This window comes from Jatropha curcas, unplaced genomic scaffold, assembly GCF_041381405.1.
Source record: "Jatropha curcas cultivar XTBG-Jc1 unplaced genomic scaffold, XTBG_Jcur_1.0 HiC_scaffold_855_pilon, whole genome shotgun sequence".
In the NCBI taxonomy this organism is placed as follows: domain Eukaryota; kingdom Viridiplantae; phylum Streptophyta; class Magnoliopsida; order Malpighiales; family Euphorbiaceae; genus Jatropha; species Jatropha curcas.
Genome location: NW_028322554.1, coordinates 21,614 through 33,535, shown reverse-complemented (window position 1 = coordinate 33,535; position 11,922 = coordinate 21,614). Strand labels below are relative to the sequence as shown.

The following is an 11,922-nucleotide window of genomic DNA, read 5'->3' as shown; positions in this document are numbered from 1 at the left end:
GACATTAAGATAGACTTGGAAAAAAAAAAAAAAAAGAATAAAAGAATACCTAATGATATTATTATTTGAATATTCATCGGCATAAAACAAAGGACATAGTTTAATTAGGAGTTGATTATAGGTTTTAACATCCTTAATCTCTTACTTAGCTTGAGCAAAAAAAAAAAGGGCACTACTTGTTAGGATTCTTGATTCTAAATACGTTAACTTAGTTCTAAAAGATTGATTAAGGATAGATGAAATAGATAAATTGAATATAAACTACGGTTTGGAGAATTTTACATCTTGATTGTAGGCTGGATCTCTTATGGAAGTGAGTATCATAGATTGGCGATTACAAATTCTAGAAAATAAATGAAGAATTATCTGGCATGACAACAGCTAACTTGGCTAGTTGCATAAATTCTTGTCACAGTTAGTTAAGAAATGGTATGGTATGACAAATTGGAAAGAGGAATAGAGAGTTAAAAACTAAAATAGGGATTTGATGGTGAATTTAAATTCTCTTTATAGTTGATGTGCTACTTGTTTTTAGGGGATTCTTATTAGTAGGATTTGAAAAGAGATTGTATATCTTTCGTTGGAAAATGGTTAAGTTGTTAATAGGTGATGTGCTTGGGATAGAAAGCCAAGATCTCCTATCAGTTGATAGCAATTAGCTAGAGAAGTGTCATGATTTTGTTTGAAATAAGCTTGTAGTAGTGGCAAGAATTTGTTCTCTTTAATTGGAAATGATCACATAGTAACTTAATGGCAGAATTTGATAAGAATCGAAAACTTTCTTGATTTGGCAGCCATCATCTTATTTAATTATGAACAACTTCAATGATTATGAGGGCAAATATATGGAATTGGAATTGATGGAAAATGGATGAGTCAGCCTATAGGTTTTGAATTTTAAAATAAGGAGTCCAACTTGAGATAGTAGTAAATTGGATTGAGTATGCTGATTCTTATATCAGTAAGATTAAATACTGGGTTGGTATATGAGTTTCTTATGGAGTGATGATCATTGCCTATGATAGCTAGTGAGAGAATAAATGACGATACATCAATGTAGGTCACATGATATATAGCTAACGAGATTAATATCCTCACTTGAGCAGAGGCTATGTGGAACTTACATTCTTATGCATAACGGTGGCTACTAGAGTCAAATCTGTGCCTTGGGTTATGAATATTTTACTTGATTTGATGACTTGTAGATATAGTACAACTCAAGTTTAAATTAACTATGGTGATAAGGTAGATATCTAACTGCTCATAAGAATACTTAATATGAATGTCATAACTTTTAGCAGTTGCAGCATTATGTGAGAAGTACAGCCACTATTGTCGTAAACAACTGTTGCATCCTTGTTTCTTGTCACTTAGAAAATTCAAGGACGAATTTTTTTAAAGGGGGGAAGACTGAAACAACCCGAATTTTTATTTTCAAAGATTTTCCAATTAAATTTAATAAACCGACAGCTTGAAATTTATTTTAATATTTTATTGCGAACACTGTGAGAAATCGAATCGAAAACCGATTGAAAAAAGCCGAAAACCAATTGAAAATCAAAGATTTGGGTCGAATCGAACCGAATCGGAACCGGTTCGACCCAAAACCATCTAGAAACATCTATTTCCTTTTCTTTTATCTCCAGCGCTGCACCTCTACTTCTCATCCTCACCAGCGCCCCACCTCCACGCCACCAACACAGCCACCGCGCCTCCTCCTCCCTCCTCTTCTTCTTCTTCTTTCTTCTTCTTCTTCTTCTTTCCTTTCTTTCTTGCTTTCCTTTTTCTTTCTTTCTTTCCCTTTCTTCTTCCCTGCAACTGTGTCTGCGTCACTGCCAGCAACTCCAGCAACGTCGGCCGATCACCACCGCGCGCCAGTTGCAGTCGCACCGCCTCCATCGCGCGCCAGCACGTCCCGTAGCTCCTCCGCGCGCCACAGTCGCCCTCTGCCAGGGTCTGTCGCGCCTACAGCAGCAGCACCAGCTTCAAGCCTCAACCGCCAGCCGCACCTCCGCCCTCTGCCAGATCACCCAGCCACCGCTGCAGCTCCCTGTCGCAGAAACAACCACCAGATCGTGCCACCGTCGCCGTCCCTTGCCACTGTCAGTCGGATCGGACCACTTCTGGCGTGCGTAGCTCCGATCCAACCGAGCAAATTTCCGATCTAGCAAAATTCGACAAAAAAAAAATTATATTTGGGGTATAATTAATTTACTACATTTTCGTTAATTTAATTTTATTAATGATAGTTTAATTAAATTTAGTCATTTTAGTTAGTTTAATTCTACAATTTTAGTTGATTAACTTGATTTTAGTAATTGATTTTAGTATCTTGAGTAATTAAATTTAATAGTATTAATTATTGATAATAAAATATTTAGTTTATAATTTTAGTTGTTTAGTTAGGTTACAATGAATTCAAAATAGTTATTGTTAATTAATATGACGTAATTATTGATTAATAAATAATAGTTAGTTAAAATTAAATTCAGTATTTTTATTAGGAAATTTTGGTAATAATAAAATTTATGGAATTTAAGTGTGGATTGAAGGTAGATTTATTGTATGTATTTTTTTATTTGGATGTAGGTTGATGTTAGGTTGAATGTAATTTTGATATTACTATTTGGATGGAGGACGGGAAAATTGCATTGATTGAATGCCCGACGGATGGGCTGTGTGGTTTGGAATTATTAAATAAATTGTTGATATTTTAACAGGTGGATAGTCCAATTTTTAGGGGAGATGCTGTCGAAATTTCGGTAGAAAATAAAATAAATTTCAGTAAAAAATAAAATAAATTTCGGTGGAAATTAAAATAGATTTCGGTAGGAAATAAAATAGATTTTAGAAGAAAATAAATGAAATAGAGTTAGATAGAGAAATAAAAATTTATTACAGAAAAGAAATTAAATATCGAGATTAAATTACGTAGAAAAATTTAGAATATAAAATAAAATTATTAGAAGGGTAAAGAAATATTTTGTCTGATAGAGTTATTCTTTTTGTGTCATTCTTACTTTGCTTAGATCGCCCGGGTCCATCTAGTGCTCCTCCAGGACAACATCAAAGCTAGAATTTCGCCTCTCATCACTGTGAGTAATAATAAATAATGTATATCAACACGCTATTTGCATAACATTTATTCATAAACATTATATTTTATTTACAGATTTACAATATATTACAAGTATTTTCTCATATATATTATGTTACGATCATTATAATTATACTTATATATAATTGTGCATTTGGATGAAATTGGTGTAATACGTTGAAAGAATGGTTTGATTACTTGTGCTGTGCATATACTGTGCCTTGTTTGTTGGAATTGGGATGAAGTGGGTCACCATGGGTTTGTGGAACTGTTTCTGTTATACGGATCCTGATTCTGATTTCTGTTATATTCTGATTCTGTTATATGATCCTGATTCTGTTTCTGTTAGCCGGTAAATGGGAGATCGCGCCCCCGTGTGCACCTACCGTTACCGTTACTGTTAACCCACAGGTTGGCTTCTTTATTGGGCGCACCGGATAATCTAGATTTGATCGCAGCCCGCAGGGTGGCCTCCTGTTGTGAGCGCCTGATGAGTCTAGATTTGATGGAGACGACCAGGTTGCCTCCTGTTGGGATGGAAAAGAAAAGAGATAATGGAAAAAACAATGAGAGGGCTGGTCAAGTGAGGATTAGAACCGGTCGGCCAGTATGGGGGATCGACTCCCTGGTGCACATGTGGAGGATGAGCCATGTGGGAGGACGGCTCATCGGGGTTTCGGTGACTCCACTGACTAATTTCCACGTGATGTGATTATTTAAGGTGATATTGTTTGTAGGTTGCTGATGTAATGTCATATGATTGACTGTTGTTGTTCTTCAGTATACTAGGGTGCATTTTGCTTGACTGTATGTGGTGTGTAATTATTATTATTATTCACTGAGTTGTAAAACTCACCCCCTTCTCTCCAAACCTCCCAGGTACTAGGAAAGCAGCTGATTCGACTGAAGCTCTGCAATCTTCTCCGCAGAGTTATAAATGTAAACTTTACATTTCTGTTGTCTAATTTTGGATGTATAAGTTACTCTATTATCAGATTATTATTGAACTCCGCAGTTATAGGGTTGTGTATTACTATTGGATTTATTGTTAGCACTACACTATAAATTAAATATTATGTAATTAGCTGCAGGTGAGCCAGTAAGCCCATAATGTGATTATAATTTATTGTGAATAGGCCCTGGTTAGATACTATGTGTTAATTGAGATTTAGGCTTACTACGGGCCTCGGGGGCCTTAAGCTTACCTGGGCCCTAGTGCCGGTCCGGCCCACGGAAATGGGTCGTGACAAAGGTGGTATCAGAGCATAGGTTTATAAGTTTAGAAGTAACTGCGGAGTAATTCCTGTCATGTCTTGACATAGTTTTCCTTGCTTCCCATTCAGCGTTATTCGCAGCTAGGATAAAGTCAAGTTGTTTATGATTAAAATCTGTATCCTTGTTCTTTAGAAATGTGATTTAGTTACTGATGCTAAGGGATGGTTTAAGCAAAAAAATCTTTCTATGGATTAAATAATATTCATATATAATTTAAGTAGGTAAGAAGATAAGTTATATATGATTAATAAGTTAAAGTTAAATGATGAAAGTATATTATTTTTATTTAATACGTGTTGAATATGGAATATATATTGAAGACTGCATGAATGTTTGTATACGTGTGCCTGCGGAATTGAGAATGAGTTGCTAATTATTTAATAAGAGAACTAAATGAGTTGAATTTGAGGACATTAGAATCCATTTAACTAGAGTATTGAATTAGTATATGTATTTGATGAAATTTACATGATGTTGGTTAGTAGAATTGCTTATAATTATTGAGATGGTATTTTCTAGATGGAATGGATATACATGATTTTATAAGGTTTGAATATTGAAGGATTTGGTGTGATTTGCTATAATAATTGGTGATGAGTATTTTCATAATAAATAATATTGGTGGAATTACTATATGAAGTGAGTTTTATTTATGAGTAATAACTACTTGGTAGAGTAAAGTGTATTATTGTATTTAGCAACTATTTCTTTGGTGTGTGAATATAGGGAATAATATAAATTATTGTGGTTATAAGAAACGTAAATTGTGATTCTTAGTAAGAGATAAAGTACTCTAATCTTTATGTATTTAGTGATGGATATTGTGTGGATTGTGCATCTTATGGTTTAATATGGTATAAATAAGAATTAAAGCTAATGGTATTTAGTCATTTGATGTTTAAAATAGTTGTTGCACACTCGATGGTATATAAATTACAAACAATGATTTTTGTTTAATAGGAGATTCTATGATCCGAGAAACGACTCTATAAGGAAATTAATGTAAATAGTGGCTATGATGATTAAGTGTATTGATGAATGACATCGACATGGAGAGATAACTGTCCAATTATTGAATTGATGTTATACTAATGAATTAGATGAGTTAGGATGGATCTAGTCCTGTTATTATATGGATATTAAGAAAGACTTTCTACTTGAGAGAAAGAGATAAGAAAATTCTCACATTCTGTAACTTGATGGCATTTGGTTAGAAAATAGTTTTATGAGTTATATTAATTGAATCCACACATTGAGCTTATAAATATAGTGTGATAAGTGTTATTAATAGTAATAACTGGGAATAAGAGTTGATAAAAGATCATGGGACTTAGCTTAAGATGACAATGAATGTGAATACATGTAACTTGTTTGTGGAAAGCATATAACATAAGGACTTTCTATTAATTAGTGCAATTCGTGCAAGATACTTGTTTTATTGGATAAAGAAGGTTAGTTATATTTATGTCCTTAGTAGAACATGGATGTAATTAAATTATTTTATTTCATTAGTAAGCTAGCTAAGTTGAATTTACTATTGTTTGGAACAGTGAAACTTGGTATAAGAATAAATAGGTGAATTTGGGATAGTTTAACAATTTTAGCGAGGAGAATACATGGTAGTATTTGAAAACTGAAAATATAAACTATAGGATTATTGGATGTGATAACGGTATGGTTTAAGATTATTGGAATGCTAACTCATGGGTGTCGATCAGATCATTAATAAATGAAAATTGCTCATGGAATTATTGAGATATCAATTAGGATGAGAGTCATTAAGATATTATTGGAGTCAATGTAAAGCTATTCTGAAGTTCTTAGTAATTGGTGGCAATTATGATTGAATGAATATTATTGTGTTATAAATGGCTGATGTGACATATCTTGTGGCTTAAGAGACTACTTAATTTGTTAGGGTCCATTTTGAAGAATTCAATGAGGTATTAACCTTATTTAGAGTAAAGAACATAGAGAGAACATAATTAAGGTTGAAAATATTCCTACATCGTATGAGATATAAATTTTACAATTTTGCAGGTGATAGACATTAAGATAGACTTGGAAAAAAAAAAAAAAAAGAATAAAAGAATAACCTAATGATATTATTATTTGAATATTCATCGGCATAAAACAAAGGACATAGTTTAATTAGGAGTTGGATTATAGGTTTTAACATCCTTAATCTCTTACTTAGCTTGAGCAAAAAAAAAAAAGGGCACTACTTGTTTAGGATTCTTGATTTCTAAATACGTTAACTTAGTTCTAAAAGATTGATTAAGGATAGATGAAATAGATAAATTGAATATAAACTACGGTTTTGGAGAATTTTACATCTTGATTGTAGGCTGGATCTCTTTATGGAAGTGAGTATCATAGATTGGCGATTACAAATTCTAGAAAATAAATGAAGAATTATCTGGCATGACAACAGCTAACTTGGCTAGTTGCATAAATTCTTGTCACAGTTAGTTAAGAAATGGTATGGTATGACAAATTGGAAAGAGGAATAGAGAAGTTAAAAACTAAAATAGGGATTTGATGGTGAATTTAAATTCTCTTTATAGTTGATGTGCTACTTGTTTTTAGGGGATTCTTATTAGTAGGATTTGAAAAGAGATTGTATATCTTTCGTTGGAAAATGGTTAAGTTGTTAAATAGGTGATGTGCTTGGGATAGAAGCCAAGATCTCCTATCAGTTGATAGCAATTAGCTAGAGAAGTGTCATGATTTTGTTTGAAATAAGCTTGTAGTAGTGGCAAGAATTTGTTCTCTTTAATTGGAAATGATCACATAGTACTTAATGGCAGAATTTGATAAGAATCGAAAACTTTCTTGATTTGGCAGCCATCATCTTATTTATTATGAACAACTTCAATGATTATGAGGGCAAATATATGGAATTGGAATTGATGGAAAATGGATGAGTCAGCCTATAGGTTTTGAATTTTAAAATAAGGAGTCCAACTTGAGATAGTAGTAAATTGGATTGAGTATGCTGATTCTTATATCAGTAAGATTAAATACTGGGTTGGTATAATGAGTTTCTTATGGAGTGATGATCATTGCCTATGATAGCTAGTGAGAGAATAAATGACGATACATCAATGTAGGTCACATGATATATAGCTAACGAGATTAATAATCCTCACTTGAGCAGAGGCTATGTGGAACTTACATTCTTATGCATAACGGTGGCTACTAGAGTCAAATCTGTGCCTTGGGTTATGAATATTTTACTTGATTTGATGACTTGTAGATATAGTACAACTCAAGTTTAAATTAACTATGGTGATAAGGTAGATATCTAACTGCTCATAAGAATACTTAATATGAATGTCATAACTTTTAGCAGTTGCAGCATTATGTGAGAAGTACAGCCACTATTGTCGTAAACAACTGTTGCATCCTTGTTTCTTGTCACTTAGAAAATTCGAGGACGAATTTTTTTTAAAGGGGGGAAGACTGAAACAACCCGAATTTTTATTTTCAAAGATTTTCCAATTAAATTTAATAAACCGACAGCTTGGAAATTTATTTTAATATTTTATTGCGAACACTGTGAGAAATCGAATCGAAAACCGATTGAAAAAAGCCGAAAACCAATTGAAAATCAAAGATTTGGGTCGAATCGAACCGAATCGAACCGGTTCGACCCAAACCATCTAGAAAACATCTATTTCTTTTCTTTTTATCTCCAGCGCTGCACCTCTACTTCTCATCCTCACCAGCGCCCCACCTCCACTCCACCAACACAGCCACCGCGCCTCCTCCTCCCTCTCTTCTTCTTCTTCTTCTTCTTCTTCTTCTTTCTTTCTTTCTTTCTTTCCTTTTTCTTTCTTTCTTTCCCTTTCTTCTTCCCTGCAACTGTGTCTGCGTCACTGCCAGCAACTCCAGCAACGTCGGCCGATCACCACCGCGCGCCAGTTGCAGTCGCACCGCCTCCATCGCGCGCCAGCACGTCCCGTAGCTCCTCCGCGCGCCACAGTCGGCCCTCTGCCAGGTCTGTCGCGCCTACAGCAGCAGCACCAGCTTCAAGCCTCACCGCCAGCCGCACCTCCGCCCTCTGCCAGATCACCCAGCCACCGCTGCAGCTCCCTGTCGCAGAAACACCACCAGATCGTGCCACCTTCGCCTTCCCTTGCCACTGTCAGTCGGATCGGACCACTTCTGGCGTGCGTAGCTCCGATCCAACACGAGCAAATTTCCGATCTAGCAAAAATTCGACAAAAAAAAAAAATTATATTTGGGGTATAAATTAATTTAACTACATTTTCGTTAATTTAATTTTATTAATGATAGTTAATTAAATTTAGTCATTTTAGTTAGTTTAATTCTAACAATTTTAGTTGATTAACTTGATTTTAGTAATTGATTTTAGTAATCTTGAGTAATTAATTTAAATAGTATTAATTTATTGATAAATAAAATATTTAGTTAGTAATTTTAGTTGTTTAGTTAGTTTAAATGAATTCAAAATAGTTATTGATTAATTAATATGAAGTAATTATTGATTAATAAAAATAATAGTTAGTTAAAAATTAAATTCAGTATTAAATAATTTATTAGGAAATTTTGGTAATCCATCCCTTTCTGGCATTTCCGTGTGGCTTGCCGGTCGCTTCTATTGTCTGTCACTTTTCCTTTCTACCTTCTGGCTGTCGGTTGATGTTCCGGTTGACTGTCATTTTGCTCTTCCTCTTTGGCTGGCGGCCGGGCAACTTGCATTGCTTGCATGCCCGACGGATGGGCTGTGTGGTTTGGAATTAATTAAATAATTGTTGATATTTACTAGGTGGATAGTCCAATTTTAGGGGAGATGCTGTCGAAATTTCGGTAGAAAATAAAATAAATTTCAGTAAAAAAATAAAATAAATTTCGGTGGAAATTAAAATAGATTTCGGTAGGAAATAAAATAGATTTTAGAAGAAAATAAATGAAATAGAGTTAGATAGAGGAAATAAAAATTTATTACAGAAAAGAAATTAAATAATCGAGATTAATTACGTAGAAAAATTTAGAATATAAAATAAAATTATTAGAAGGGTAAAGAAATATTTTGTCTGATAGAGTTATTCTTTTTGTGTCATTCTTACTTTGCTTAGATCGCCCGGGTCCATCTAGTGCTCCTCCAGGACAACATCAAAGCTAGAATTTCGCTCTCCATCACTGTGAGTAATAATAAATAATTTATATCAACACTGCATTTGCATAACATTTATTCATAAACATTATATTTTTATTTACATATTTACAATATATTACAAGTATTTTCTCATATATATTATGTTACGATCATTATAATTATACTTATATATAATTGTGCATTTGGATGAAATTGGTGTAATACGTTGAAAGAATTGTTTGATTACTTGTGCTGTGCATATACTGTGCCTTGTTTGTGTGGAATTGGGATGAAGTGGGTCACCATGGGTTTGTGAGACTGTTTCTGTTATACGGATCCTGATTCTGATTTCTGTTATATTCTGATTCTGTTATATGGATCCTGATTCTGTTTCTGTTAGCCGGGTAAATGGGAGATCGGCGCCCCCGTGTGCACCTACCGTTACCGTTACTGTTAACCACAGGTTGGCTTCTTTATTGGGCGCACCGGATAATCTAGATTTGATCGCAGCCCGCAGGGTGGCCTCCTGTTGTGAGCGCCTGATGATCTAGATTTGATGGAGACGACCGGGTTGCCTCCTGTTGGTATGGAAAAGAAAAGAGATAATGGAAAAACAATGAGAGGGCTGGTCAAGTGAGGATTAGACCGGTCGGCCAGTATGGGGGATCGGCTCCCTGGTGCACATGTGAGAGGATGAGCCATGTGGGAGGACGGCTCATCGGGGGTTCGGTGACTCCACTGACTAATTTCCACGTGATGTGATTATTTGAAGGTGATATTGTTTGTAGGTGCTGATGTAATGTCATATGATTGACTGTTGTGTGTTCATTCAGTATACTAGGGTGCATTTTGCTTGACTGTATGTGGTGTGTATTATTTATTATTATTCACTGAGTTGTAAAACTCACCCCCTTCTCTCCAAACCTCCCAGGTACTAGGAAGCAGCTGATTCGACTGAAGCTCTGCAATCTTCTCCGCAGAGTTATAAATGTAAACTTTACATTTCTGTTGTCTAATTTTGGATGTATAAGTTACTCTATTATCAGATTATTATTGAACTCCGCAGTTATAGGGTTGTGTATTACTATTGGATTTATTGTTAGCACTACACTATAAATTAAATATTATGTAATTAGCTGCAGGTGAGCCAGTAAGCCCATAATGTGATTATAATTTATTGTGAATAGGCCCTGGTTAGATACTATGTGTTAATTGAGATTTAGGCTTACTACGGGCCTCGGGGGCCTTAAGCTTACCTGGGCCCTAGTGCCGGTCCGGCCCACGGAAATGGGTCGTGACAATATTTTTAGCATTTTTTTTATTGGCAGAGATATTCAAATTAAATATACATTTATCACTACATTAAATACAATAATTTTATTAATATTAATTTTGTTTTATATATTTATTTTAATAAAAATATAAAGATAATTGGTATTTATTATTTATTTTTGTGAAATTACTATTTCAAAAATATTTTAGGAAACAAAAGTAAATAAATTTTCAATTATAAACTTAATTATAAATTTATTTCATACATGATTACATAGAAGTCAATTGAATTATATATTTTAAATTAATCATATAAATTATAAAAATTTATTCACAAATGAATTTCATATTTGAATACAATTACACCAATCAAAGCATTAGGATTTTAGATTTTCAATTTTGCCTTCAACCCAAAAAATCTTCATTTTTCTATAAAATCCGAAACCAAAGCAATAACTTGCAAAACTGAACCAATCGGTTCGTTTCAGTTTTTTTGGTTTGGACCAAATTATATCCACCCCTAAAAAGCCACGTGGCTACCGGTACTTGAAAAGGAAGCATCCAGACCCACTACATTTCCCTTTGACCTCTCAATAAAGAAGAATATAATATTCAACGCCAAAAATCTTTTTGTGCTGTAGTATAGCTGTATACACATTCTCTCGTCTTTCTTCTCTGCAGCGACTGCGAAGCAAGTTCAGGGACGCTAAAATGAGGTTTTCTCTGTCGTGATACTTTTGTCCTTTTTTCTTTTACATTTCGGTTGATTGCCTTAGAACTTCTGCTTCAAGAGTCAAACCCTAAATCTTGTTGTGCTATGGAGTTTTTTTTTTTTCCTTTTTCTTTTTCGTTTTTATCTTTGGTTACTCGGAATGAGAGAAAAGAAAAGAAATATGCTTCATTTGTATTTTTTAATACATATATTTTGTTAGAGACGAAATGTTGTGAAAAAACAAAATGGAAGCTGGAGTGTACTAATAGTAGATGTCTAAAGGCTATTATCGTGTTTTTGTGTTCAGGTTGCTTGTTCGTGTTTAATTTACGTTTTCTTTTTCGGTTTTCCCCGCTGATTTCTTTGTAACCAAACAGAGGACTAGGGTTTTTGGTTTTAGTTTCCCTTGTTTTCCATTTGGTTGCTGAGAAAATGGAAGAA

The 11,922-nt window shown here is 34.1% G+C and overlaps 1 long non-coding RNA gene across 1 annotated transcript; it reads left to right on the top strand.

Annotated features, from left to right (window-relative positions):
- The first annotated feature begins 8,094 nt into the window (after positions 1-8,094).
- On the top strand, positions 8,095-10,681 carry LOC149491689 (uncharacterized). The gene is made up of 3 exons (XR_016319312.1): positions 8,095-8,623; positions 9,478-9,543; positions 10,429-10,681. It is a non-coding gene; the product is annotated as an uncharacterized LOC149491689 (long non-coding RNA).
- Positions 10,682-11,922: the final 1,241 nt, after the last annotated feature.